The following is a 25,027-nucleotide window of genomic DNA, read 5'->3' as shown; positions in this document are numbered from 1 at the left end:
GACACCTTAACTCTGTGCTTACCTTTGACTGAACTTCTCCAGTGTTGCACTGTAATATTCTTATATTCAGTAAATGTCCCCAAAAAGAACTTGTGCAAGGGTGAAAACTATACAGTTTTTATTGGCAAAGTCATCCCAATAGTAAGCACCCAATATTCTGACATAGGACTATGATGCATTTACAACCCAAAATCCAGACATTCCCTTGGATCCTGCATGATGTGTAAGATCACATGTAAATTAGGAATACGTAGGATCCCAAACTATGTTGTATTGTGGCTGCTATAAAAGGAAGTTTTTAAGCAAAGACCAAAAAAAGGTAGTTACATGAAAAAATATCCTATTACAAAAAGTGCTCTTAGAAAAAGAATTTGAAGATGTTTTGTTTTAAATGTCAGAAACTCAAGGGTAAAAAATTAGAAGATGCTAAACATTTCCAGGATAGACTTTGGGGGAAGAAAATGCATACAACAAAGAACAAGCAGTAGTGTGGTGTCAGACTTCTCATTTAGACAATAGAGCAGTACTTTCAAAGAACTGAGGGAAATTACTTTGAACTAGATTTCTAAATCAATTACACTATCACTCAAACATGGATGTAAATAAAGGCATTTTTCAGACATATAAAAACTCATAAAAGTTCTTGCCAAGACTTCTCTGAGTTTCTGGAGAACATGTAGAAACAAGAAAATCAGTAAAAATCAAGAAGGGAAATTGTGAGGTCCAAGAAATTCTAGAACATAAAAGTGCAATAAATATAGTGTCAGGATCATCAAAGTGAAATAAATATAAAATGCAACTGGTCAAAAATACACTAAGAAAACAGCACCAAAAACATCTTCAAAATGAAAACTTAAGGGACAAATACCATTCCAACACAAATGATCAAGATACTGCATGTGATATGGTAATAGGCATTATTTTTTTTTTCAACAAAAAATGAAATGCAATTAGAAACTCTAGGGAAATGCACGCACACATATATGCACACACAGACAAACACACAGTAAAGTCTGTATTTTCAGACGCTGATGGTATATAATTCACTTGGACCTTAACTTTTTCAAGTTGCACAAGGGTCAAACATTTGGAGAAGGGGAAAGATAAAATCCTAGCATATCACTCAGTTTTACATAATTTTTATGTTAGCAAAATAGTTAAGCACCACTTATTACAAACTCTTAAAATCAAACCATGGAGAAGATACAGAAAATGTAATAAAGGACACAAAACAGAATGCAAAGACTATCAACCATGATACTCTAAAAAATGGGAGGTACAGCTAGCGATCTACTGCTACAGGCAAATAGGGAATGAGGCAGATAAAGGCAAAGGTAAAGATGGAAAAATCTCAACTTATTAAGAGCCAAAATAAACTTTTGAAACTTAATAGAACATGAAACTGTGCTTTTGATTATTTAAAACTAAAAAGTTACCAATAAACGAACTGAAAAATAATAACAACTTAGGGGAAGGAGTACAAGCAATGTATAAAGTTGATAAATTAAGAAAGAGTGAATATTTGTACTATTTAGAGTTATATGCTGTACCACCCACCATAAGACTAAACACCAAGATAGCCACATGGGAAAATGCTGTTGCTGTTTCCAATTCATTGCATGAAATATCTCTTGGGCACAACCTAGCAGTTCTTGTCCTTACCTCTGATTGTTTGCTTCTCGTTATGTCCTTAGTGGTGATTTTGTCCAGGCTCAAATTCACTTCACACTGGTGGTTCCTTACCTCAAGTGCGCACCATCTCCAGTGGTCTTTCTTTTATACTCCATGGCTTCTCTGATGCTGCTGCAGAGCATATTACCAGCAGGAGGTCCTCACATGTATCTATGTGCAAGCTGGGGAATATGGAAGTCAATGGTCAAATGCTTCTCCAGGCAATACATGGACAGAGCATTTTGAGAAGCAGTCTATCCACCTTAAGATTTTTGGATGATTGAGCTACTGCTGTCCACAGTGGAAACCAACTCAATGATACCCTTTTAAATTTTTCTTCTTTCCTTTTATAGGCATTCCAGACTCTCCATTCTCTGCACAATCACCTCCCAAATAAATTACCTTCCCAGAGGCCCTTATCTCAAATCAACTGACAAAGGGGACAGAGATTAAAACATCTCTTCTATATCCCTTAGTTTTGTTTGTTTTTTTGCTAGATGCATGCATTAATTTTGTTCTCAAGTTCTTATGAATATTCACATTAGTTGTTATAGATCCTGCATTGCTCTCTTAATTATCACATGCACAGGCGAGTCTTAATTTCTCTTCTCTAGATCATTGACAATTGTTACTATGCACTAGGCACTCACTATATGCTGAAAATGATTTCTCATGTCAAAGAAGATGCTACATTTGGAACCACAGCAGAGAATAATAATGAAGATATAAAATTCTAGTCAGTGGAGTATCAAGCTGAGAAATACAAAGACAAGAAATACAATTTGGAACTGACAGCATTCCCACAATGACTGAGCCTGCATCCCTTCTTTTTTATAAACTAGCACAATAATGTTTCTCAGGAAACTGAAATGAGTTTTTAATGATTTTCAAGTACTTCATGAGGGCTTGAGGGCTGACACTTAGCAATATATATTTAAAGTATTCATAGTTCTCAAAAGACTGAAGTAAACAGGATGTGCCCTGAGCAAGGTGTTAAAAGATAAAAATCCTTGATTCACCTCTGCCTCATTTTAATTATAATATGCAAACAAGGAATTTAAATTTTTGACCTTGAGTTTCTTCATTTAGTAGTTAAGATGTTAGCTTTGCCAACTCTCAGAGTTATTGTTAACAGTTAATAAACTAATATGTGCATATTAAAAAAACTACCAACAACAAATGTTGGCGAGGGTGTGGAGAAAAACGAACTCTTCTGCACTGTTGGTGGGAGTGCAAACTGGTCCAACCACTATGGAGAGCTGTGTGGAGATTTCTGGACCTACTAAACATAGAGCTTCCATATGATCCAGCAATTCCACTCCTAGGTATTTACCCAAAGGACACAGAAACATCAATTCCAAAGAGCACCTGCACACCTATGTTTATAGCAGCACTATTTACAATAGCTAAGCTTTGGAATCAACCCAAATGCCCCAAAATAGATGACTGGATCAAGAAGATGTGGTCCATATATACCATGGAATATTACTCAGCATTCAAAAAAGATAAACACATGCAATTTGCAGCAACATGGATGGCGCTGGAAGGGATCATGCTCAGTGAAATAAGCCAGAAAGAAAAAGAAAAATGCCGGATGGTCTCATAGCAGGAATCTAGAAAACTTAAATAAGGGACCAGGAAAATGAATAACTATAAGAAAGTGAAAATCAAAATCAACAAAAATCTATGAACCAGAGACACTTTTGGGGGGTGGGTGGCGGGAGGGGAGGGATTGGGTCAAAATGGGGGGTTGAAATTGTATGGGGAATATAAAAATAAAATTTATTATTAAAAAAAATAAATAAATAATATGTGCAAAAGCTCTTAAAAACTATGAAGTACATGTGAAATCAGGGCATTATTATGCCTGTGGTAAGTGTACGGCAGCAGTCACTGACTAGAAAAGATTCCATTATAATAACACCCAAATTGGAAAGTTTTGAAACTGAGTTCCCCACAGACAATGCCTAGATATACTAAAGACAACTCTGCCAAACAGCTGCCTGTTTGCCCAGAGGTTGCCAGCAAAAATACATTGTTTGCTGTCATGTTGTTTTGAAAAACTGTCAATCACTTCCCAAACCTTAAGTAAAAGGAAAGTTAACCTAAGTATCCAAACTTTCAGCAATCCTGTAAAATTTAGAAAATGTAGCTACCTGGCCTGTAACTGAATGGTCACTAGTCCCAGAGCACAGCAGACACTTTTTCCCATACAGGGGCATGAACTCTATAATCTTCCACAGTCCAAGTGTCTGCCTCTCACTGGGCATACTGTATTTATTTATTATCAGCTTGTCATTATACAGGTGGGATTAAAACGATTGTTCTAGCATGGCACAAAGAGAGAGATAAGTGATCTCCAAATACAAGGACAACATAAAAATGTAGAGCTAAGGAAAAGGGGAATGTTAGAGGTTCCTAAAACGAGGTCAGATGTTAGAAGAAAAGACCAGAGAAAATTCAAGCCAAATGGAACCAACATGCCAGATTCAGACAATCTGCCCACAGATTGTTATAAGCAAAACTAATAAAAATTTATAATATTTGGGACACTGTAAATGTGGGCCTCTCACACACATCCAAACCTACACAACTAACAAACGAAAAACCTTTAATAAACTATGGTTGCACCGAAGGCCTGAATGGGTAACACATGGAAGGAAGAACTGAGGAGGTAACCAGCAAACAAACTATTGAGTATAGTTTTGGCTCAGTAAAAACTCAGACAGAGGTGAGAGAAACATGAAAATTTCCATTCCAAATGCCTACAGATGTTGGGTCTGCCACCACCTTTTAGACAGGAGTTTGAATCAAAACTATTTAAGTTTCAAGGAAAAGTGATTCAGCATACTGGAGGCATGAAGGAGTATGATGGCAAAACAAACCTATATGCTACCACATATAGCATATAGGCTTAAACATAAAATAACAGTGATTTATAAATAAAACAAAAAAAAAAAGCACTACCATACTTCAAGATTGGAAATTTTTTTCCAATGGGGAGGAGTCTCAGAGAAAAAAATTCTGACCACAAAATAATATACACTTTCCTCATTCAGTAAAATCATTTTAAAAATGTAAGCTATCATTTTAATTCCATATTGAAATATAATTTTGTGATTTCTAAAGCAAAAGGTAGCATTATAATTATGGAGACAAAGAATGCGACAGAGAATACTCTAGTGACTTTTGAGAAAAACATTTAGAAAAATAAATTGAAGTTCAACAAATCTTATTAATTTGTTTTGCAAGGACAATGGATCCTGCTGCATTAAATTATTCATTAAATACATCTTACTTTACTCATTTTGCTTTGTATTTATATTATTTCTTGAGACATTATCACTTTAGTTATTAAAATAACCCTCATGGGGTTTATAGTAATTATTATTACCCTGGCATCATTATATAGAATGAAAATAATAATACAAGTAAACAGAAGATGATTATCCTTCCCAATGTAACATCAAGACTACAAAACAGCCTAGTAATAGTAATTAGTCAAGACATACTTTCAGTCACTATTTCACATTCACATTTTATTGGGGACATTCCACTAAAATCCTGAACAGTTTTTTCAGACCCTGAAAAAAACTGTATGATGAAGCACAGTGAAGCTACGGTTCAGTTACAATCCAGTTGACCTCTGGGCTCTGAAAATTAGTATTTCTCATTTTATATTCTCTTACTGATCTTGCTATCTTCTCACTAACATGTTAACCACTCTCTCCCCAATAGCACTACTTTACACATATGTGCGTACACACACAGACACAAACACTCATTTGCACAGTATCTTGGACAGTGTAAAACTAGAAAAATAAGTCTAGAAGGAGCAAAAGAAGAGAACTGCTTGCTTAGGAGATGTTTTAAGTTTGAGATTCCCATATGGTAACAGCAAAGGAGGCTTAAGATTTTCATTGCAATTGTCCTACCAAGGGTGGGAAAATGAGACAAACTCGATAGATGTTCCTCAAAACTTAAATATAGAACTAGCACATGACCCAGCAATACTACCATTGGGTAGCTATCTAAAGCAAGTTAAATCAGGATCATAAAGAGATAGTTATACTCCTATTCATTACAGCATTATTCATAATAGCTAAGACATGGAAAACAACTTTAGTATTCATTAATGGATGAATGGGTAAAGAACATATGGCAAGTGTATGTATATATGTATATGTATGTGGGTGTGTGTGTGTATAGAGAGAAAGAGAGTAAATTATTGCTCAATCATGAAAAAGAAGGAAACCCTGTCATTTGTGACAACAGGAATGAACATGGAAGGGATTAGCTAAGTGAAATAAGTCAGACAGAAAAAAATAAATACTGTCTATTTCTTATATATGAAATCTAAAAAAAAATCAAGCTTAAAGAAATAGAGAGTACAATGATAATTACCAGGGGCCAGTGAGGGAATTATTAAGATAGATATTGGCCAAAGGGTACAAATTTGTAGTTTGAAGACTAGTAAGTTCTGGGGATCTAATGTACAGTACTGTGATGACAGTACTATACCATGTAATTGAAAACTGCCAGGAGAATATGTTTTCAATGTTCTCACCACAAAAAAAAACAAATGGTAATTATTTAATGTGATAGAGGTGTTAGCTAAAGAGCATTTCTGTGCAATTTTTCCTAATAATCAATGTTAAATAAAAAATAAAGAAAAATAAACTGTAGCATTTAGTGATTCTAAAATTTTTTAAACACTACCTCTTTATACCAATCCAATCTTACTTTAATTCATTTTCACATCAATGTTACAGAGATCTTAGTTAAAACACGAAATCACACACCTTGGTGAAGAAAAAAATTTAAAAGATCTTATTTGTATTTAAACTGATAACAAAGTACAGTCACATAGGAAAAAAAGGAGTATTCTAAAATACTTCCTAGAGAATTTTATACAAAGGTAAAGTGCTAGAGAATAGCATTTGCAAGAGTGAGAAAATATGTCCAATTTTTTTCTATGTATGTCTTTCAGTGTTTTGAATTCTATATGACTACAAAACTTACACTTCTATCAACTTTTATCAAATTCAATTTTCAAAATTAATTCATGTATCCTTTTAAAATAAAACAAGATACATGAAAGAGGCAGATATAGACAGACATTAATAAACACACACAAATTTGTTAGTCCTTAAATATTTACAGTCTTTCTAAAAGAAGCTAATGAGCAATTAAATAATATCCATGGATATGGAGAAAATGATCACTTGGGTGGAATACTGACACTGGGTAATTAAGATCTGATCCAGAGGTAAAGACAGACTTTCCGACTCAGGAAAGTGGGCACAGAGACTTGACTTTTAAGCAAACATTAATTCTCCATAACTCATACATTAAACTTGCCCTCCCATATATTTTAAGCAACCTGTTCCTTCCCCCATCGCAAAAAGTAAGTATGATCGAAACTTCTTTAATACCATGTCGTGTATTGGTGATCTCTGAAAAAATATTTTTATATTTTCTGTACTGCTAATTCTCCCTCAAAAGGAAACTTCCAAAATAATTATTACTCACATCTTATACTCCTTTTTGCAAAAAAAAATGCAAAGGACAAATGCCATAGGAAAATCCAGCATAGAGTTTCGGTGGTATAGACACATCTTTTCTTTGTCTCCCTCTAGGTTACATATACCTTGAGAACAAGAAGAGTATCTTTTCCATTCCTGTAAAAACCCTTGGGTAACAGCACAATGTCTTCCTCTTTTCACAATCTTAAAATCATTTTCTTTTATTATAATTATTCCTTTGTAATGCTAAGAAAAATATAATTACAAAGTTTCTTTTACAAGGATTTATAGGAGAAACTATAAAATCACTAGTGTAGTAGTAGCACATATATAATACTATGTAGTATAATTCAGTGTCTTTTCTTCATTATTTAATCAATCAAGTCCTATACTTTTTATTCTTTCTCCCAAGAAGAGAGAGAAAAAAGGAGTTTCAAATTATCAATCTTGCATTTGCGTGATAAAAGCCTTTTGAACCCACCAGTAGCACATCTTACAACTGCTAACATAACTCTTTCATAGATTTGAAATTTTGGTTGATGCTGCTGGATTCACAGTTTGTTCTGCCAGGAATGGAGGGTATATTTCCAAGAGATTAGATAAAACAAGCTGAATAAACATTCCCACTATAAAAAAAAAAAACAGGCATAAAGAGCTATATTAAAATGTTTGAATTATAAAATAGCACTGATTTATTTTGATATTAGCATAAAATATTACATCATCTTGTCATAAAACTACTATAGTTTGTAATCAAGATTTAGAGGTTTAAGTAAAAAAAAGTCAATATATTTTCCTTTTTCTATGTTTTCATTTCATACTTTCCATTTGCTATCTTTGAAAATAACAGGAACTAAAAGAATTTTATTAACAAAAATTCTACCCTAAAATAATTGCTTACCCTGGTATTAGTTTCTCATTTATATATAACAAAATGAGTAGGGTATTATAATTCTAAGAACAAAATTTCATTTCCAAATTATTTGACATGTTACCACATATCAACCTTAAAACTGTCAAATAGAAAAAAAACCTGTATACAAAAAATGATGATTTCAGAAAAAAGGATATTGAATGCAAATAAATTATAAAAGGACATCTGGCACAGGAGACAGAGATAAAGAATTTAGATACAGGGCCTCCCCGGTGGCGCAGCGGTTGAGCACTGGGTTGCGAAGCTGCCCGCGGCCTCTGCAGCGCCGGTTCGATCCCCGGCTGCTCCCCGGCCACCAGAGGAGGGTCCCACATGGCGCGCAGACCTCTCCTGCCGCCCGCTGTCCCCTCAGCAGTGTCCTTCGGCCCTTCTGCCTGCTCTGCTCCCCGCTCTGGCTCTGGTGAATTCTCTCACCCTCCCGCGCTTCTGACTGTACCCAGTGCATGTATAAACAAAACAAACAAACAAATAAATAAATAAAACATGCCTCTATTAATAAAAAAAAAAAAAATTAAAAAAAAAAAAAAGAATTTAGATACACATGCACCTGACCATTAATACAAGCAATACAGGCCCTGATATAACACTCAAGATAATCAGTAGTTCTGGTATAAAATTTCTGAGAGCAGAAACAGTTTTTTCCATATCACATAAAATCCCTTTGGTAGTAACATCAACCTCTGAGAATATTAATAACTTACTTTATGTGAGTTATCTCATTAAATTTTCACAATAACTTTAATGTATTACTTAAACCCACTTTATAGATGAAGAAATACACTCTAAGAGATTTAAAAATCTCTCCAAAATCACACATTGGGAGGGCTGACATGCAAACCCAAACATGCTGAGTATGGGTGAATAACTAAAAAGAGGTTAGGCACTGAATGGCCAAGTCCCAGTCTCACCAAAAATTTCCAGATTAGACAGGTACAAAATTAGCAGAGTCTGGAGGACCTGAACATTGTCCCTGTTAATGGGGTGTTAATGCGGGTCAAAGCTGAGAGGGCACTTCTGAAGAGTGAGAGACAGTCATTTCCCTGGTGTGAATATATACCTTATATTTAATCTAAGTTTACATTTATATTCAGGTGCTAATTTATAATAAATAAATAAATAAATTTAAACACAATCCACTTATCAGACCCTTTCTACATGGGCAACATACAATTAGCCCCGAGGGGAAGTGGTAGGTCCACTGTGCGGTGCATAGAGGTAGCAGTACTTGAGAACACTTTCATTGACTTTCCATGTATTGCTCTATATGGCAGCTTCCATATTTTGGTTCGTAGGTTCATATGATTCTCAAATTGAGAATCTTTAAGTGTGATGGGATGAGATGGGATGTGACCCATCCTTTATTCAAAATTATCTACTAGCAACATATGTAAAAGAACTACCAAATTTAAAGATAAGTTATATATCATTTTTTTACTAAAAGATGTGTTTCAAATTTGTTTACCTTCCCCATGATATGTTGGTACTAAGTTACCTAGAAGATATTTTAAAAATATATAAATAAATGTCCTAATTTGCTCCCTCAAGATAAAGGTGACTTTTGAAAAGAGAGTAAAAGAAAAATAACTACATTTTGCTTTGAGCTATGGAGACAGTATTTTAAAAACAGATGTTTGAAAATGAAAATATGTGACTTTGCTGCCAAAATTAAATGAGCATACTATCTGTTTTCTAAAAAAAGGTACATATTTGTACACTTTAAAAACTAAGAAACACAATTTTATAGACTGCTTTAAAATCATCTACACAAGGGGTTTCATTGAATTCCAAGCCTCTCATAAAAATGTAACAAAGGATTATCTGTCTACATGTGTAAGAACCACTCACTGACATCATAGAAAGTAGAACTGTATCAAATCTTTCAACAGAACCTTTCTATTACCAAATATTAATAAAGGTTATAATTTCTCAAATGGAGACAAGTTTGCACGTCATTCATTTTGAATCTACTTATTTTTATTGGGTTTTTTTCAGTTTTTTCTTTTTTCATTAAAACCAAGTTTGAAAATAGCAACTTAGGACCAACATTTGAATCCCCAACACATTCAACATTTTCAAAACTATAAAGTACACTCAATCAAGTTTTGTTCACTAGTAATTATAAATAATAATAATGACAAAGTATATTTCATTAATATTTAAAATACTTTTAAAAATTATTATTTACTGTACCTGTCTTTTTGCATTTCCAAATTTGTATGGTTTGTAACAAATATACAGAATACTACATGCACAGACTTTTTTAGAGATTACTTTTTTGACACTGCATAAGACTATTTAGACATAAATCCATTTTGGGAAGATGAGTATTAATTTAATGAGTTAAAATTTAGTCTTGTGCTTAGGGGATCTGGGTCCAATTTAATCAGATTTAGAAAAAAATTAATAACGTATGCTTCTTCCACCAAAGTTTATGAAGGAAATTCTGTTAACTTCGTTCTTGAATAGTTTTGTCTTTAGCTATAAGGACAGAAATCCACAAGTGGAATCCATTTACATTTGCACAACAACAAAGACCAGTCTTCCATAAATCTAGATTAAACTCAGCAAATTTTTAATTCAATTCTTCCCAACTCTTCATTATTAAACACCCCAAATTAGATACCTTAATGAACATGCAGGGATGGGAACTCTCAAAAATGGCAGGAATCTTGTACAGTGGAACAAATATGTTATCTATCATAAAGAATTGTTTTAGCTTAAAATAAACATGAAAAAATAAAATTGCACAGTCTGAGAAATGAACTCAAAGAAGGCAAACGTCATGGGACCATGCTTCCCGGCCTCTGCGGTATTTCCTCATAGCGCTTTTTCTCTCAGTAAAGATTCAGATTACTCAGTTACTTGCTGAGTTCACTGTCTACAACCACCAAAATGTGATCTCTCCCATCTACCACAGAACAGTTAGCCAAAAGCTCCATTCAGTTATTCACCCACAGCATAGTTAGCAGAGAAGATTGGGGAGAGAGGAATTTCCTTCCTCTCATCTGCACATAATCATCTTCTGTCCTAAAGCATAAATTTTGATTACCCAAATTATTTTAGCTTTCAGAGCCGCAGGGTTATTAGTGGTAATAAAATCATTCAGCCTTATAAAAATTAAAAAAAAGATTCCAACCACAGTATTTAAGAATCTGACCTCATAGCACATCATCCACCCACTGTGTAAAGTAATTTTCTCTTTGCTGCCCATGTGATCCTATTTCACTTCTTTAGCTACAAGTCAAAAAGAAAATGAAGTAATATAACTGACCTCATTAGGACAAAACTTTTGTGATCCAAGAAGGAGGGTCTTTAGTTTTGTTTGTTATAAAGCTAACTGGCCTACATGGATGCCAAAATCAAAAGTTTATCCCTCTTCAAACTGTACTTATACCCAACTGAGAGAGCCAACAACCTTGTAAAATAACAATTCTGTTCTTCTCTCCATAAAGAGAAGTGACATCTTTCCCATACAGCCAACTTTGTTGTCCTCACTGCCTAGATGACTGTGTCTCTCAAGGATTCTGTCCTCACTATCTATGAACCTTTTAGAAGTTTTTCTTCCCTCAACTATTCCTCCTATAACATGCAATAAAATGTATGGTTGATCATGTTCTAATATCTGAACCTTTACAAATCAATAGGCCAAAGTTGCTATTTTTCAATAAGCATCTCACATTTCTAGGAAAATGCATGCTGCTATATCTATGACACAGCTGCATTTTTTGTGCATCCACGTCTATATTAGGAACCAGGAATCAAGGTCACAAAGAGCCCAGTGATGAACACAGAACTTAAGCAGACACTTAGAAAAGAAATGTTCTCAAAGAAACTACAGAAGTGTATACATAATAGGACTCCTCTTTTTTTTTTTAATTCCACATAGATAGACTGGGAAAGAAAATAATAAACATTATGAGCAGCGCAATTACATTTTCCTCTTTATAGTCTCCTACCTTTTTCAAAATATCTACCTTGATACTTTTATAAGCAATTTTTTTGAAAGCATATGAAATACTGGAGAAGAATTTTTTTCCATTACTACTGATTTAAAGCACACATCTGAATTTTAGAGTATTTGATTTCAGAATGATTCGCCCAACATCAATTTGTGGCATACTCAAAAAACAAATTACGGATATTTAAATAAAGATTTTGTTGAATTAAACCACGATGCAAACTGCTTACAGTTAGCGGCTAAATCACCATTTTACTTGAATTTCTCTTTCCATGTTCATGGTCGTACCTAGTCAAGTATTTAACAAATTAGAAGGCATAGCAAAGACTCATCATACATCAATTGTTCTGAACAACTTAATAGTTTTCTTAAGAATGTCACTTTATTTTTCATAATTGAGTAACTCTCTAGGGTATGCACTTTTACCAGACAAAATTCATATTCTCTACTACTAGGAATAAGTGGAAAATGCTAATATATTTTCTTTGAGTCAACTATATTGAAAATTTTGCAAGGAGGAGTAGAATGGGAACAGAAAGAAAATGAAGGAAGCTAATCATTGGTTATATATAGGACACGTATCAAGGATGTTGGTGTAAAGAATGATGCTTTTGATAACAAAAAAGAAAAGAAATTTTCCGAGCTGTTTTCTTAAAAAAAAAAAAAAAAAGCTTATTCAACAGCTGAATTTGAAAAGCAGTTTACCAGTTGTTACAGTAAATATATTCATAGTGAATCATATAACCACTAATTAGGTTTGAATCACTCAAGTGTACATTTGCTGTGACAACAGTTTTCCCTTTACAGATCATCCCTCTATTTATAAAAGAGCTGAAAATTAACATTTCCTGCTTTTGTCAAACTGAAGCATCTTTGAATAGTTCTCAGCAAACATCTGAAGGATTCTTGCATCCTGAGATCATCTGGCCATTATGTTTTCAAGTGTTGTCTCTCTTCAAGAACTGGGTGAGATGCACAGAATAAGTGATTGCAGATTCTTTGTAAAATAGCAACAAGAATACAACAAAAATACCCAGAGGAGAAGAGATCATGGGTTACCATTCATGGCAGATGGGAATCAATGTAAGTTGACAGTGGAAGTTTTCATTCTGTTTTGCACATGACTAACCACAAGCAAAGCCCGAGCCCTAGAGAAATAAAGGCAAGATTGTATAGTTATGTTTTTAATACAGTGGTTATTAGTTGATCCAATTAAAACAGGTTTTTTTCTTCCTAGTTTAATTATTTCTTGGAGAACATAGTTTTAAGAGCTTGTGCCATTCAGATATCAAATAGATCCAAATGTCCACTCATTTTCAAAAGTATTAATCTAAAAGTGGGATTGCTTTCAGATTAATTTTAATATATTATTCCCTAATCCATTTTAACCTACTGTGATATACTGCTATTAATAATGACGCAGTGTTTTCCTCTATGGACACAGTAGAAGGTGCTAAAAACAGGAGGAATGGTCTTGGTCTAGGATGGAATAGATGCTTTCTACTCTGAAGAATAAGTCTAGTTCAGGCCTTGAAATTCACAGTATATTAGGGAATACCTTAATATCTGTAACATAGTTTAGAATCTTGAAGGCATGAATACATAATGCTTCATCATAGGATTTACCCAATTCCCCAAGTGCCAGGCACACAGTATAAAGGAAAACTATCAAGAGGTCTCTTATTTTTCTGAACACCTTTTCTGTGCAACACTTTTCTCATTTCTTATTCTTTCAAGTTTCACTTTCCTTTTTTTCTTCTTAAAATATCCACATCCTTTGCACAACCTCTCTGGGATTAATCGATAATTCCACTATGGAAATCTTACCAACACATTACTCTGAAATTCACCCATAACTCACACATTCTGAATTCACTTTTCAAGGATGATTCTAGTTTGTTGAAGCTCACTGCAATAGTTATCTCCTGTCATAACGCTAGCAATTTTAGCTTCTGCAACACCTTTGCTTCTTCCCATCAAACCTGTACTATTTCTTATCTATGTGACTTGCCTCCATAATAGTTTTAAATTATATCTTGGCTATTAAACATGCTTTTTACCACCTGGAAAGGTTGTCCACTGTAATAAAATTCCATAAAACACATGAGAAGTGAAAGGGAAAAAACATACATACCTAACTAGCCAAGTCAACTAAACCAATTTCACTAATCAAAAGGTACTCATTGTCGTAGCTAAAACACCTTCATAATCAATACCTCTCCCAAATACATACTCTTGGTAGCTCAGGGTTTGCTCTCTTATTACCATAATCATTTTGGTGGATTTATCTGCATTTGGTTAATAGTAAGTGCTTACTATGAAGATTTTGTAACTGGCTGAATATTTTAATATTCTATATAATAGACATTATAAAAGACACCTTATGTCTCAAAACATATACAAGCGAATCTGAAGGATTAACTGACATAGCACTCAGGTAGAAAAAGAAAAGATTTCTATTCTAGTTTGAGTTCTACCTACACTATGTCTCTTTGAGGATAAGGACTTCATTTCCATGCACATAAAACAGACAACTACAAGGAGTTTCTCTGGTGGTTTCAAAGTCTTCTGTAAGATGAAACACAATAAGATATATCAAAGCATTTTGAAAATTCCATCTCAGTGAGCAGTAACATGAGCAATAGTGTAGAACATTCCATCTCATAAACTAATTAGGACAATCATTCTTCTAAAATTACATTTATGTAAGTTTTAGAAGAAAGGGGCTAATGTAAAACCTGTGTGTAATTATGGCAGTTTCCATCATGAGTATGTCAGAGGCTACTATTTCCCACTTTCATAGGAAAACATGATAGGAAATTACAGGATATTATGTGAGCAAAAGATGGGTAGGATTGGGGAGAAGCTGGGTTTGGTTTGTTTTGGTTTGTTTTGGTTTGGTTTTCCTTTTTTGGGTGGACAAAAGGAACATTTCATTCAAGAATTATTCAAGAATTATTCCAAACAGTGGAACAGGGTTTCCAGAATGCAGACAAGGCTCCTCAATTATTTTAAATGGTACTGACCATCAATAATTATTACAAAATTTAAGTAAAAGCATCACTAAGAAAATCTTAATGCTGGAATATTTTTTTGATCCCCAAAGCCATAGTGAATGAGAATGAAGTTTTAAAGTGCTGTAGAGACAAAATAATAAGCTCACAAGGAAAATGCAATTTGTTCTAAGAATTAGCACCAAAAATCCACAGACTCTGTGATTCTGCACCCCTATGACTTTACATTTCATTTGCGAGTTGAGTTGTCATGACACTCAGTTTCCCTAGACTGAGATTCAGAGCTTTACTTATCAATGGAAAAAGCAGTGTGTTTAATAAAACGGTCCTCATTCTGACCATGACATGGGAAGAAAAAGTGCTGTTCTTTTATAGAAACGAAATATAGGATTCTCCTATTCAACTACTACTCTTTCTAAATAAGTGTATATAAGTAGTGCCACTCGTTCATTTAAAAAAATAGTTATAATAAAAAAATTGTTAATGCGCCTGCAGGCATTTTGAGTCAGCAAAACTCAAACAAGCTAATGCCACAGAAAAGGAAATTTTTGCTCTGCCCTCATTTAAAGAGTTAAAAGTGTTCAATTGTAGTACGAAGGAAAAAAGGAGGCAGAGGAAAAGTAGAAGTCGAAGAGAAAAATGAAAAAATCAGAAGAGAAAAGAAAGTGAAAACAAAGAATAAGAAGTAGAAAAAATATCCCAAAGCTGTTACTCATTTTGCTGTTTAACACCACAGACATGTTTTAAAACTGGTTTAAATATATATCTATAAAATATATTTTCCAGCAATTTTTAAAATGTATTCACTAATACAGAAAAGCAACTTCGTCCCAATCCTACAGAACAGCCATCTCACAAACCAGGTAAACAAGAACTGCGGTGTAAAATATTTAAAGTGTTATAAGAAAAACACCAACCTAGACTTCTGTAACCTGTGAAATAATTCTTCAAAAGAGCAGCCTCAGGTGACCAGGCGGCCAGCGAAGGCCCGAAAAAGCGCGACAGCCGCTGTGGAGATGCGACTGCGCCTGCGCACAGGTGTGTCCGCGGCGGGTCCCTAGTGCGCAGGCGCAGTGAGGCGTGCCTACGCCGCCCACCTGCACCGCTAGGTCTGGTTGGTGCAGCAGCTCAGTGGCGGCCTGTGACTGACTGAATGTGGTGAGCGGTCGGCCAGGCCCCAAACGCCAGTATCAGAGTGAGGATTTTGTCAGGCACTGGCCCACTAGCTGTTCACCCTGGGACGCCTTGTCGACAACCTGCCAGCGCTGGGCAGGTAAGAGTGACAAGTCCACTTTCCTCAAGCCAGTGCACATGACCCAGTGCCGGACATTCCTCCAGGACGTGCCGCTCCAGTTCCACCACGCCGTGTTTGAACGCGAACATTCTCAGGAGCTGGAGGGTTTTTGTTGATGCACAAGACTAGTTTGGTATTTCTTCTCAGCATCCTGAAAATGAGAGACATGGGCTGTTCTTGAGACCTAAGGGAAAGCTGCTGTGGAACCTGGTACCTTTCAGCTGTAGGTACTTGTTCCGGCTTCCTGAAGGGATTCCGGCCTCAGGAAGACTTTCAGCTGGGTGTGTCTGTGACAGATTTCCTGGATAATTTCCTGTAAACCAAGTGGACCAGCTGGCTTGTTTTCCCAGTAAGACATGCTGCTGACCAGGAAAGCCACCAAGGGAATTATGGGACATGACTAAGTTGTTTCAAAATTCATTTTAAATGATGGGTGTGGTTGGGCCGCCTTCTCAGCCCCATCAGTTGATCCAGCGCTGAGGTGGGATCACATCTTTGAGCTGTTCATAGTCCCCTCTAGGGAAGATGACCAGTTCCTCATGAAGGACAGGCGGACCTACCAGCATGGCTGACCATCACTGAGGCAGTAGTCAAAATGGAGCTCTTCATTGTCTCCACAATTCTGTTCCTCAACAAAATGGACCTTCTGTTGGGAAAAGTAAAGTTTGCCAGCATTAGCAAGTACCTTCCTGATTTCAAGGGCAACCCTCCAGAGGCTGTTCAGTGTACAACCTAGCACTTCAAAGGGCTCTTCCACTTTATCACTGTCCCAGAAGATGAGAAAATTGGCTTTGTGTTTCACACTCTGAATACCACTGTTCTGCAAGACAATCTGAAAGATTATTATGTCGCTGTGAAAGAGGAGGCCTCTTATTGTTTTCTTGTTAAATCGCCATTGCTGAGATCTTACTATGTACTATCGTTCTGGTTCTCAGTGAATTTCTCAGAATCATGCCATTCAGCACCTGGCACAGGAATGCTGTAAAGCCAGCCCCACTGACAGCCCTCTAGGTAAAGGGCCGTGGAAACATAGATGTTACTTACTGAATCCTGGGAACTAGTAATACTATCGAAAATTCAAATGGTCGCTTTGGTTTTCATTTGTAATTCCCAGCAACACGCTTTTCTTTCATTTACAGAAACTTTATTGCTTTTCTGACACAAGTTAATACAGGAGTATGGTTATGTGTATATATGCCCATGCGCTGTCTTTAATGACAGAAACATAAAAATCAATTGACATTGCAAATGACTTTCCCATCTGGTAACTCATCTTCTGATATTTGGCTGCATTTAGCTTTTGCTTCTTTTGGAAATAGTAAAGAGCTTCATATTCCTCTTAGGGGCTTTGGAAGCCTGGCAAACTGACAAGCAAATCTTTTGTTAATGCCACAGCTGCTTGGTGAGTTCCCAACAGCTGACCGTTCAGGAAGCCCACAGATTCTGGAGATATCTGAATTTCTCCCAACTGTCTCTGCATGGACAAGTGCCTATGGACTGCTGTTCCTGATTTTCAGCTCTCCTTTAAGTCTTGATTCATGCCAGTTCTCTGCTATGAACTCTATAAGGCAGCTCTCATCTGGGTGAAACTACAGAAGACTGAATGTTGATATGAATTGGTAAGTCTTACACTAAAAGTTAACTGGGCCAGTTACCTGCCTCATAGTTCATAGTATTTAAAAATACATTACATTCAAAATGGGATGGGGGGGGGTCAGTGAAGGATAAATACTTTATTAGACAAACAAAAATAGAGGGAATTTGTTGCAAGTAGACATGCCTTATAAGAAATGTTTTTTTTAAGATGTATTTATTCATGCATACAAGAACCGGGGTACAGGCCAGATGTGCGGGAGAGTGAGGGGATTTACCAGAGATGTAGCTGGGAGCAGAACAGGCTGACTGATTGAAATACACTGCTGAGGGGAGCAGCAGGCGAGACAGGAGAGGTCTGCCGCGCCATGTGGGTATCTCGCTGGCCGGAGGGGATTGAACCAGCACTGCAGAGGCTGTGGACAGCTGCACAGCGCTGTGCTCAACCGCCTCCACCACCAGGGGAGTCCCCTTATAAGAAATATTAAAAGATTGTTTAGAAAGAAGGATACTAAAGGAAGAGTATCAAAGGTATTAGTGAAATTAATATAAAGCTTATGCAACATGTTGACTTGTGCCATTATGAATTGTCTTAGGTGATACTTGACTAGACATACTCTATAACATATAAATGAAATAGATGAATTATGAAAGTGAAATAATTCTGTAGAATTAAAAGAATTTTGTTTGGCAGGGCATTTGCTTATGGCTTCCCATTAGACCGAATATAAACATGTTAGGAAGTGTTAAATGTTTCTCAATGGTTAAATTTCCCTCAATATGTGAATAATCAAAAAGTATTACGATTACTTGAAGCAGATAGAACAAGACTTCAGGGACCTACTTCCTAATATGCTGCTAGTATATTTTACTTTGTTGGTATTGTTACACTCTGTGGTGTGCTAGTTAATATTTAACAACCAGCTCTTGTAGGCCAATTTGAGCCCCTTCCAGCACATTCTTCCTTTAAGTCAAAGGAGTTCAAACTTTCATTGCTATCATTTTGCCTATTACTGACAAAGCCAAAGTTTTTTCAACAATGTATTCATCAAGATAGTTTCAAGCTTTGATGAACCACCTAATTAAGTGTAATTTAATTAGAAATCAAAAGTGAAGTCAACAGTGTTGCTCTACTAAAACAGATTTTAAGTCTCTGGGATTTCAGAGACTCAGATTTAAATCCTGCTAATTCTAAGAAGACGTGATTTTGAGCTTGTCACTTAGCCTCACTAAACCTTTTTTCCATAAGTTTAAATTGAAAATAATACCAGTCCTGCTTCTTATTGTTGCATAAAGATTAAATTAAATAATTCATGTAAAGTACATCCAATAATCACTGTATGTGCATGGCCCACAAAAACACTCAAACTCTATCAGCAGTTTTTATTCTTTGAGAAGAAAAGTATTTACAGTTACTAACATCTCAAGTAGTAGTTACTCTCCTATATAAAAATGAATTCACTTTTTTGAGTTATTTATAGTTAAATTTATTCTCAAAAGTGAATAAGTACATTTAATTTAAAATTAATAATATTATTATTGTATATTCATTAAAATTTCATGTAATTATTGGAAACATACAGTATATAATGGACTCATATAGAAGAGACAGCAGTTAAGATTTAATAAGTGAAATTTTAAATAATCACTTATAGAATATATAATTAAATTTGAGATCCCTCATTTTTAAATCTATCTATAATTTCTATTTACTAGAGACAAAGTAAGAAATTGTATGCTTTGTGAACATTTAAACAAGTAGAATTATTTTTAGAAATGGATGACACGGGGTAAGTCTTATCAGAGACAGTCTCCTGCCTATTAGAAAATCATAATGCAATCAGGAGATTCTGCTGACGTTCTTCTCTGCGTTTTCTCCTTTTTCAATAATCAAGGTCATTATTTAATGATGTCAGTGGAGACTCCCTTTTCTCCCTGCAAACACTGACGATAAATGGCAGGTTTGTTCATGTGTTGTCACAAAGGTCAGTGTGTAATTGGAATCACAAATAATACCTATGTGATTTAATTTGATCTGTCGGTAATTTGTCTTTTTTGCCCCCTTATTTGTGATTTTGCCAGGTAAATAGCATAGTTTCATTTCATTTCATTGAAGCATTCGGTCACTCAAATAGCTAAATCATAAATTTCATGAAGGCACCACAAGTAGCTTGTTTACAGAGTTTTCCCCAGCTGTTCACATACTGCCTGGAACATAAGTGGAGTAGATTTAATAAAGGTTTCTCAAGTAAATGAAAGAGTCAGGGAATGAGGACAGGAGGGAAGAGAAATAAATGCAAAATTATCTTTAGAGACTACTACATTTGTTCAGAATGGACCTTTCTTACTTCTGGTCAACTCCTTTAATTTTCCTTCTTATTACTTCTTACAGTTTGAAATTACATTTTTATATGATTACTTAGTAAATGCCTATCTCCTCCACTAGCCTATTTTGCTCAAATAATACTTCCCACTTCTAGCACAGCTCCTGGCACATAAGAGGCACTCAGTAAACACTCATCAAGGAATGGAATGCCTCCTGTTTAGATAACCTGATTAATTAGTACATATAAGAGATACATAAAGGATATAAAAATATGCAGAAAATACCAATGTCCATTGACAGGATAAATGGATAAAAATATATAAAAGATAAAGATATAAAAGCTCTAAGTTTCTACATCCCCTTCTTTTCTAATTCCATTTAGATTTTTTTTTTTTTAAAGATTTATTTATTTATTTATACAAGCACTGGGCACAGTCAGAAGCACGGGAGGGTGAGAGAATTCACCAGAGCCAGAGCGGGGAGCAGAGCAGGCAGAAGGACCGAAGCACATTGCTGAGGGGAGCAGCAGGCAGCAGGAGAGGTCTGCGCGCCATGCGGGACCCTACTCCTGTAGCCGGGAAGCAGCAGGGGATCGAACTGGTGCCACAGAGGCTGCGGGCAGCTTCACAACCCAGCGCTCAACCACTGCGCCACTGGGGAGGCCCATTTAGATTTTCTTATTCCAGAAACAAAACCCAACCTTTTGCTGTCTCCAGGAAACACATTTAGCTACAAAAGATAAAAATAGGCTCAAAGTCAAAGGATGGAAAACAATCCTACAAACAAATGGGCCAAAAAAGAAAGCAGGAACAGCTATACTTATATCAGATAAAACAGACTTCAAACTCAAAAAAATAAAAAGAGACCCCAATGGTCACTACATTATGATTAAGGGGACAATACTTCAAGAAGAAATAACACTCATTAACATATACTCACCAAACGAAAGAGCACCAAAATATATCAGACAACTGTTGTCCTCTCTGAAAACAGACATCAGAGAAAACACATACGTCGTGGGAGACTTCAACACACCACTATCAACAATGGATAGATCAACAAGACAAAAAATAAGTAAAGAAACTAAAGCTCTAAATAAGGACCTAGAGCATTTGGGCTTAACAGACATCTATAGAACACTAAACCCAAAAAAAACGGAGTACACATTTTTCTCAAGCGCACACGGATCATTCTCCAGGATCGATCACATACTGGGGCACAAGACAAACATCAACAGATACACCAAGATTGAGATCATACCAACCATCTTTTCTGACCACGAAGGCATCAAACTAGAAATAAATCATAAAAAGAAGGCAAGGAACTATCCTACCTCATGGAGATTAAAAACCACACTGCTGCAAGACCACTGGACTAACGAGGAGATCAAAGAAGAAATTAAAAAATTCTTTGAATTGAATGACAAGGAGGACACCAATATCCTAAATGTATGGGATGCAGCAAAAGCAGTAATAAGAGGAAAATATATAGCAATAGAAGCTCACATCAAAAAACAAGAAAAAACTCAAAGAAACAACCTAATCTCGAAGCTCAAAGATCTAGAAAAAGAACAACAAAAAAACCCCAAAACCAGTAGAAGAAAAGAAATAATAAAAACCAAAGCAGAAATAAATGAAATTGAAACTAAAAAAACAATCCAAAAGATCAATGAAACCAAGAGCTGGTTCTTTGAAAAAATAAATAAAATAGACAAACCCCTAGCCAGGCTCACAAAGGAAAAAAGGGAGAAAGCACAAATACACAGGATCATAAATGAAAGAGGAGAAATCACAACGGACACAGCAGAAATCAAAAGAATAATCAGTAACTACTATGAACAGTTATATGGAAACAAGTTCAACAATCTAGAGGAGATGGACAAATTCCTACAACTCTACAATCACCCAAAGCTAGATAAAGAAGAAATAGAACACCTAAACAGACCAATTACAAGCAGCGAAATTGAAATGGTAATCAAAAACCTCCCCAAAAACAAAAGCCCAGGACCTGATGGATTTACAAATGAATTCTACCAAACATTCAGAGACGAATTAGTGCCTATCCTTCACAAACTCTTCCAAAAAATTGAGAAGGAAGGGACAATACCAAACACGTTCTATGAAGCCAACATTACACTAATACCAAAACCGAATAAGGACAACACAAAAAAGGAAAACTATAGGCCAATCTCCCTAATGAACACTGATGCAAAAATCCCCAATAAAATTTTAGCTATCAGAATCCAACAATGTATCCATAAGATAATTCACCACGACCAAGTTGGATTCATTCCAGGGGCACAAGGATGGTTTAACATCCGAAAATCAATCAACGTTATCCAACACATCAACAAAAAGAAATATAAAAACCATATGATAATATCAATAGATGCTGAGAAAGCTTTCGACAAAGTGCAACACCCATTCATGATAAAAGCCCTTGAAATTCTTGGGATACAAGGAACATACCTCAGCATCATAAAGGCCATCTATGACAAGCCAACAGCCAGTATCATTCTCAATGGTGAAAAGCTGAAAGCAATTCCATTAAGATCTGGAACAAGACAAGGATGTCCACTCTCACCACTGCTTTTCAATATAATACTGGAAGTCCTAGCCAGAGCAATAAGACAAGAGAAAGACATCCAAGGAATCCACATAGGAAAAGAAGAAGTCAAACTATCACTATTTGCAGATGATATGATAATATACATAGAGAACCCCAAAATCTCCACAGAAAAACTAATTCAACTCATCAATCAATTCAGTAAAGTGGCAGGATACAAAATCAACACGCAAAAGTCAGTAGCCTTCCTATACACAAACAATAAATCTGAAGAAGAAGAAATCAAAAAAACCATCCCTTTTATTATCAAAACAAAAAAAATCAAATATTTGGGAATAAATCTAACAAAAGAGGTAAAGGACCTATACAAAGAAACTATAAAACACTGTTAAAAGAAATAGAAGAAGACACAAAGAAATGGAAAGACATCCCCTGCTCATGGATTGGAAGAATAAACATTATTAAAATGGCCATCCTACCAAAAGCAATATACAGATTCAATGCTATTCCAATCAAAATCTCAATGGCATTCTTCAAAGAAATAGAACAATTATTGATGAAATTCATATGGAATCACCAAAAACCCCGAATAGCCAAAGCTGTACTGAAAAAAAAAGAAGGAAATGGAGGCATCACACTCCCAGACTTCAAACTATACTACAAAGCCATAATCATCAAAACTGCATGGTATTGGAACAAGAACAGACATACAGACCAATGGAATCGAATAGAAAATCCAGAAATAAACCCACAGATTTATGGTCAACTAATCTTTGACAAAGGAACAAAGACTATGCATTGGAGCAAAGAAAGTTTGTTCAATAAATGGTGCTGGGAAAACTGGGTTGCTACATGCAAAAGAATGAAGCTTGACCACTACCTCACACCATACACAAAAATCAACTCAAAATGGATTAAAAAACTAGACATAAGACCTGAAACCATAAAATACAGAGAAGGAAATATAGGCGAAACACTACGGGATTTGCACATCAAAGACATCTTTACAGACACATCACCCAAAGCAGTGATAGTGAAGGCAAAGATAAACAGCTGGGACTACATCAAATTAAAGAGCTTCTGCACAGCAAAAGAGACAATAACAAAAACAAAGAGAAACCCCACCAACTGGGAGAACATTTTTGCACCCAACACTAATGATAAAGGACTGATCACAAAAATCTGCAAAGAGCTGATGAGACTCAGCAACAACAAAGAAAATAATCCAGTCAAAAAATGGGCAGAAGAGCTAAAAAGAAACTTCTCTGAAGAGGAAATGCAAATGGCCAACAGACATATGAAAAAATGTTCAACATCACTTGCAATCAGGGAAATGCAAATCAAAACTACCATGAGATACCATCTCACACCAGTGAGAATGGCACATATTAAAAAAACTAGCAACAACAAATGTTGGCGAGGGTGTGGAGAAAAAGGAACTCTTCTGCACTGTTGGTGGGAGTGCAAACTGGTCCAACCACTATGGAGAGCTGTGTGGAGATTTCTGGACCTACTAAACATAGAGCTTCCATAGGATCCAGCAATTCCACTCCTAGGTATTTACCCAAAGGACACAGAAACATCAATTCCAAAGAGCACCTGCACCCCTATGTTTATAGCAGCACTGTTTACAATAGCTAAGCTTTGGAAACAACCCAAATGCCCAAAAATAGATGACTGGATCAAGAAGATGTGGCACATATATACCATGGAATATTACTCAGCATTCAAAAAAGATAAACACATGCAATTTGCAGCAACATGGATGGCGCTGGAAGGGATCATGCTCAGCGAAATAAGCCAAAATGAAAAAGAAAAATACCGGATGGTCTCACTCATAGCAGGAATCTAGAAAACTTAAATAAGGGACCAGGAAAATGAATATAAGAAAGTGAAAATCAAAATCAACAAAAAACTATGAACCAGAGACACTTTTTGGGGGGTGGGGGGCGGGAGGGGAAGGATTGGGGTCAGAATGGGGCGTTTGCAATTGTATGGGGGAATATAAAAATAAAATTTATTATTTAAAAAAAAAAGAAAAAAAAATAGATTTTCTTATTCCTCCTAAAACATTCTTAGTTTTCCATAAAATAAAGGGTAGCTACATATCCTTCTATAATTCATCTGTGTTGGTTTTTTAATATATT

At 35.6% G+C, this 25,027-nt stretch overlaps 1 long non-coding RNA gene across 2 annotated transcripts in view; it reads right to left on the bottom strand.

Moving 5' to 3' along the window:
* LOC129145643 (uncharacterized) overlaps positions 1-16,112 on the bottom strand; it is a 254,837-nt gene extending 238,725 nt beyond the window's left edge. Inside the window, exons 1-3 of one of the 2 annotated variants that reach the window (XR_008551492.1) lie at positions 16,020-16,112; positions 13,148-13,236; positions 1,744-1,853 (exon numbers count right to left, since the gene is read on the bottom strand). This is a non-coding gene — a long non-coding RNA (uncharacterized LOC129145643). The remainder of the gene's footprint in view (positions 1-1,743; positions 1,854-13,147; positions 13,237-16,019) is intronic. The other variant, XR_008551491.1, reaches the window with a different exon arrangement.
* Between the last annotated feature and the right edge of the window lie 8,915 nt (positions 16,113-25,027).

This window comes from Talpa occidentalis, unplaced genomic scaffold, assembly GCF_014898055.3.
Source record: "Talpa occidentalis isolate TD23 unplaced genomic scaffold, MPIMG_talOcc4v2.1 talOcc4.13, whole genome shotgun sequence".
Lineage (NCBI taxonomy): Eukaryota > Metazoa > Chordata > Mammalia > Eulipotyphla > Talpidae > Talpa > Talpa occidentalis.
This window is presented reverse-complemented; position numbering and strand designations above follow the sequence as displayed.